Source organism: Hermetia illucens, chromosome 3 (assembly GCF_905115235.1).
Source record: "Hermetia illucens chromosome 3, iHerIll2.2.curated.20191125, whole genome shotgun sequence".
NCBI classification, from domain to species: domain Eukaryota; kingdom Metazoa; phylum Arthropoda; class Insecta; order Diptera; family Stratiomyidae; genus Hermetia; species Hermetia illucens.
This window is the reverse complement of record NC_051851.1, coordinates 114732355-114738688: the sequence shown is the minus strand read 5'-3', so window position 1 is coordinate 114738688 and position 6334 is coordinate 114732355. Positions and strand designations below refer to the sequence as shown.

Genomic DNA, 6334 nt, shown 5'->3' with positions numbered 1-6334 from the left:
AGTAAGGACTCAAACCATAAATCGGCCAAAATCCTGCGAACAATGTGTTTATCCTTGAGATTTATTTACCATTTGTGAAAGCAAGACGAGACGCTACGCGGATTCACAATCAAAAGAAGACAGACGAAGGCCGGCGTACATCTGGAAATCACAACTTGTGTCTCACTCTGTCCCACTTGCACTGTTTACTAACAAGAAGCAACAGTTTCCACAGGCCCCGCCCGCCAATATGGTGGATATTTATTCCGCGCCAGTGGAGGGGTGTCGAGATTGCTTGTTCGCTCTGCACTTGTGCCGCGGAGAGGGGGCTCGTACATAGACCCGGGGCGGAGCCTCGTTCGATCCAGTTCCGATTCAGTGTGGCGTAATTGCCAAGCACTCGAGTTTCGGTAGTGTGCAATCCGGTTGTGAGCTGTCGAGGGTCGGAACGGCGAGTAGCATCCAGTGGGCACCCATGTCACACGAAATCAGTGTGGCCGTCCGCGGAATCATTTTAGGAATCGTTCGATTCGAACATGAGACAGTGCGACAGTAGTGGAGTGACGGTTGCTGATTGATTGACTTACGAGGCGGACGGTTACGTGGAAGCGCCGGGACGTCTGTAATTGAACAAGCACACGGGCACACTGATCGGAGGGGCAGCGTGAGTGTCCTGCAACTGAGTTCCCAGGACGCAAGGGTCGTAACATAACTTAAAGGGCGAAGGAATCAGAGAAGTTGTGTTGTCAGAAGCGGATGTCGCGCAGTGAGTGCTTATGGCTCGGTAGTGCGATAGTCGCGGTACCGTTGATTTGGGAAATCGGAACTTGCCACTCCATGGTCAGAGTCTCAATAAAAATCACAGGCCCGGGTGCAGTGACTTTCCGGTCCAAGAACTCTTTCTGAGCCCCGTTGTCGTCATTGAATTAGTGGAAATGAGTGCGTGAGGTTGACTGGAGTGAAACATCGCACATTGCATGCAACGTACTCAGTCGAATAAAGTTAATGTGAAGTGAACCAAGTGTGGAATTGAAGCTAACTCGAAACCAAGCCTAACAAGTGCAATTCGAATATGATGGAACAGAAGACTATGCCTCTAGATTATAGTATAAATGTTAAAAATGAACCCGGCGCTGTTCACCAGTCGCAGCATCACCAGTACCAAGCGGACGCATCGCTCGTGTCCGCCACCGTCACAGTGCCTACGTCTGCAGTGCAGGTGCCCAGTTCGCATATCCCTTTGTCGACCGCGAAGAGTGGCCACCAGCAGACCAGCGCCAACAGCAGCCCTGCCGTTGGTGGACCCCCACTGATTTCCAGCGCTTTTCGAGTGGTGACGCCGAAAACGAAAACCGACGGTAATTCAAGCAAACTTGTCCTATGTTTATCCATCCCCCATTCGCACAAATACGCCACGAGGCGTCTCGTTGGCAAAACCAGCAATTAATCTCAGGTGACCGATATATTCCTGTGTTCATCCACGAACACCCCTTCTATGGTCGCGGGACCAGCAATGTCGCCAGGATTGTACCGTGTTTCGCGAAATTAATTTTTGAGACGAATACTTGGGACTACTGTTGATCCGCGAAAATGGCATTTTGAAATTATTCAGGTATAACAATTCGCATGTATTACTCGTGGGTGCAATTTATTAGGGATTGTCGCTCGGCAGAATGTTTACACGGAGGAAATGGTGTTGACGAATCCTCTACATATAGAGATATCTGAGGAGAGGAGTATGATTGCACAGTAAATCCTGGTTTGGTCGGGTGGACAAAGAGTGAGATTAATAACAACGCATAATATTTTCATTAATTAGGATGATGTTTATATGGGGCAGGATATTCTTACCCAAATATAATGCGTTGGATAGCAATTTAATTACATTACATTTCGAAAGTAGTTTCTAATGACATCGGTTTGACATAACTGAATGACGGCAAACGTGCCAAATCACGGTGCGTATTCGTTCGAAAGTGGTAAATGCTCCCTTCGTCCGGTACAAACGTTAATCGAACTCCTAGCAAATGAGAAAAGCTGCTTTTCCGGAAGGAAGCAAGTTCCTCTCAAATTGGGGATACAAATACCGACGGGACTACCTGTTTTTTTTTTTTACGTTTTAAACTACCATTTGGATGCGGATCGAGATCGAGTGTCCTTCATTCCGCTTAATCAAAGGGAAAGCTAGGCACGGCCCCTTTAAATTTATACGATTATTATATATCATTCTAATTCTGAAGGATTTCTTCCTTTTACCAATTACCATTTAATTGAAAAGCCTTACAATTTTTACTTCCGGACATTGATTTCTTCCTTCAGTTGATATATGAGTAGATACGCAAACAAAGCGATTGATTTATTAATTCATGCATGGCAATTGAAATGGAAACAAAAATATTTCGGTTTATCCATTTTGTGCATGGGTAGAAATTTATTTTGTAATTTAATGTATTATGGCCTGTTAATATGAAGGTGAATTTTATATTGAAGATAATCTTCTAGACGTAACAGTTTACTCGATAAACGTTTTCTCCTAATAATGTTCTGGTTACATTGAAATCAACTCAACTTGGTTAACGTTGGCACGAACCCCGTTGAAAAGCAGCGGCTCGTTTAATTGAGCTGGAGTTATCACATACTTTTTTTTACAATTAATCGACATCTTTCATCGAGATTGCGATTACAATACCAATGAGATCAACAGATCGATCGTTAATTCAGCTTAAAGTGAGAAATGGACTCTTCATAATCTCTGGTTTTTGGGTACTCAAAATTTTCAGTTCACAAATTTTTCAATACTCCTTCGCATGTGTCTTGTTATTCATATTTTCAGGTGACAGTTATAATGCAATGCCAAATATTTGAAAATGGGGTTTACAAATCCCTACGCTAAAGTACATGGTACATGGTCTTTTGGGAAAACTCCACACCGTTGAATCCGACGGCCGTGACTGCTGAGTAGAAAATTTAAGGCATTCCCCGGAGTGTCGCTGCTTTTCAGATATTTACCTATAGTTAGTTAGGATGAGTCTGTGAAGGATCTGTTAAATTTATCACACAATGGTTTTTATTTTTTGACGTTTTAATATCTGCTTTCGAGACATTGGATAGGAGCAAGTTTTTGAGCGATTGTTTTGCGATTTCATCAAAATGCTCCAAGATGACCCTTTCAATTTCAGGAAAATTACGTAGAGGTTTATGATAAGAACACGCTTGGGTGTAAATCTTAAAAGAAAAGTATCTTGATCTTGCAAGCAATCTGATTTTGAAATAAATCATCCAGATACCAATTTTTCACATTTTTAGAATTTTGAAAGTTCTATTAGTCGATTGCCAGTGAGAAAAACAAGGAAGAAGGAAGGAAGAAACAGTCAAATCAAGTTAACACGACGAATAGGGCACCACTTTCTAGCTAAATGCACTTAACCATTTTTAATTGGTTTTAGTGTCTTCCTGTCGATTCTTGTACCTTTTCAATAAATACATGACATAAAGTGATCATGATACACTATTTCCTTCTAATCCTACTAAGCAAAGCATTGTCTTCTTTCCAAAACCACTGATCCTGTTGTCGATGTGGACCGTTGAGTTTTACCTTTTTGCACTCTCAAAATATACCCTCTTTCCATCCCTTGTAATAATTCAACGAGGTTTCAATTTTTTCATTCAAATCATGGGACGTCTGATTTTCTTTTTTGGAATACTTCACATTGATTTTACACGATCAAGAATTGGTTGATTGAGCAACCTCCAAAGCGTCTGCCTATAAGGAATTTTCATAATACCTGTAATTGGACGCCATCACATTTTTACTCTACCTGACCATGCACTGCCTTTCACCACTACTTTGATTTACCTATAAACAAGGTTTTACATGTTCTAGTTGCTGTTACATGCATGCTGGAGGTACATGTCCGCTATAGACTTTTACAAGCAAACGATAACTTTCGACAGCTCTTTTCTTTTGTTTGTAGGATCAATGCGATGGAGTTTTCTGGGAGACATCATTTTTCTTTTTTTGTTGTTGTTGCTTTCTTTTTTTTTATCTGTCGAGGACAATTGAAAATAATAGCGCCCTGCTTTGCCGAAATGGTGATGCTTCCTTCAAATATTTCCTCAACATACATTGAACCTGTTGGCTGTGTGTATTCTGTGCATTTCGCTTTAAATCGGAAAATACAGGCTGCTTTGAAGCCGCTTCCAGCATTCCCAGTACGTGCAACTTTGATCCATGCCTTGTTAACAATTTCACCATCTTGTAAAACTTCACAAGCTGTAAACCTGGTTCATAACATTGTATATGACTTAACTAAGAGCAGCTCCACTAAAATCTTTTTCCTTCCTGCACCCTTTTCCCAAAAACCATAAATTCTATAAACACATTCTCTTTTCCCACAGTTAGAGCAATATATAAGCTCTAATTTAATCGTTCTATTGATAAAATTGTTTTTCTAACTTGACTTATAAATTTTTGGAGTGTCAGCAAATATAGTTGAAATTGCGGGTCATAAACATTTAAAACACGGAAGGAGAAAACCAAAATATAAAGCAAAAATAATAAAGCCAAACAAAAAAACCTGAACAGCTTTTTATATGGAGCTGAGAAGCAGGTACATAACAAGTCGGAAAGCCAACTCGGCGCTTCAAGTATCAACGGTTTTGTGTATTTCTTATATCATACTATTTTCTCATTTCTACCTAGCTCGATACTGACATTCAAAATATTAGATTACGGTAAATTTGAATGAAAATTTGGCCTACTATAACTTTGTTGATAATAGTTTGATTTCCGCCAAACTTGACAGTATTACCCTTTATTATGGGGGTTTGCAGTCAATTTTTTAGAAAGATGTAGTAACATACTATTATTAATTTATTTGGGAAGATATTATTAGGGAGAGCATTTCGGAACCTAGGCACGGTATAGTGGCAGCTTGCAATTTTTTCTCCGATTTTTGGGTTTAATAACTTCTGAAAATTATTCCGCGAAAAGAATGATCACTAATTACTCACATAATTACTAACCTTTTATTTGATACCCACATGCCCACCCCTCTTTTACAAGTATGTTATTGCTCACACTCAAATTTCGTATAGGAGTAACCGTTGTTGAGAAAAGTGCATCTGAGAGACAGGTAATAAACCGATTTATAATCGGTTTAAGGTTTTCTTTTACACGAAATCTTAAAAATGGGCTGATCTATTTAGGCATTCGTATAAGTTCTCTATGGCCTTATTCAAAGAATTGTTGTGTTAGATATTGAATTATTATCTTTTATTTAGGTATACAAGTTTGACAAAATTTTTAAATAGTCACATCCATTCCTGACTACAAACACTCTGATCAATTCAAATCATTCCTAAGTGTTTTGAACATTTTTAAGGTTTTGTGTAAAACAAAACCTGATTAAAATCCATTCAATGTCTGTCTGTCTGTCACACGCGCTTTCCTCCAAAACGGCTAAACCGATCCGAACAAAATTTGGTGGGCAGATGGGAACTATGAAGTTTCGCGCATACAGCGACTGGCATAAATTTAGATGGAGTTTAAAGGGGGCTCTCCATACATGCAAAGGGGGGATTCAAAAAATTTTTCCACCGGATATAGTCATGTAGGGTATCAAATGAAAGGTCTCGATTTGTACTTTCCGAAACTTTGGAGCTTCAGGTATAAAAGGTTTTGTGTTTCTCTATGTGAGGAGCATAACGCAATTCTCCATTGGCTAATAGCATTGACTGGAGATATTTAAATCGCTCAGTTCAGTGCCCGGGTCTCAGCCAATGGAAAATTGCGCTCCTCACATATTTATTTTATAACGATTTGGCATGTTCTATGTTATGTTGTCTAAATTTTAAATTAAATTTTGAGGGCTCTATGCAAAATCATGTAAAATTCAAGAAGATAGTATTAAAAATTTTGTATCACCCCAAAACGTGGTCACGAGTTAAAAAAATCAGTTTTGACAAACATTGCTTACCTTTTCATAATTCACCAATTTTTAGTGGAACTTTTTATCGTGGCAAGATAAAACGAATCTCGTGGTATTAACGCTGATCCATTTTGCTCTGTCCGTGTCAGCTTTCAAGGAGATTTCGTAGACAATTTGTTCGTTTCTGGTTCTAATTTCATTAAAATTACGGATAAAAGTGGAAACAGCACGTATATATCCGACACTCTATAAAGAAATCCAAATAATACTCATAAAATAAAAAGCAACACAACGGGAGATTCCTCACATCAAGAGTCCTTCCTTTGGACGAGATTCCATTAAGTGATAAATAGATTCATTTTTAAATTTACATTAATTTTTAAATGATTTACTGGGATGTAGAAAGTTTAACTTGGAGCTTGTGC

At 39.2% G+C, this 6334-nt stretch overlaps 1 protein-coding gene across 1 annotated transcript in view; it reads left to right on the top strand.

The window, feature by feature from the left end:
* Positions 1-372: 372 nt before the first annotated feature.
* LOC119652570 (zinc finger protein Gfi-1b) overlaps positions 373-6334 on the top strand; it is a 67458-nt gene continuing 61496 nt past the window's right edge. The window contains exon 1 of the mRNA XM_038056784.1: positions 373-1337. The gene's annotated coding sequence lies outside the window, so the exon portion shown is untranslated. The remainder of the gene's footprint in view (positions 1338-6334) is intronic.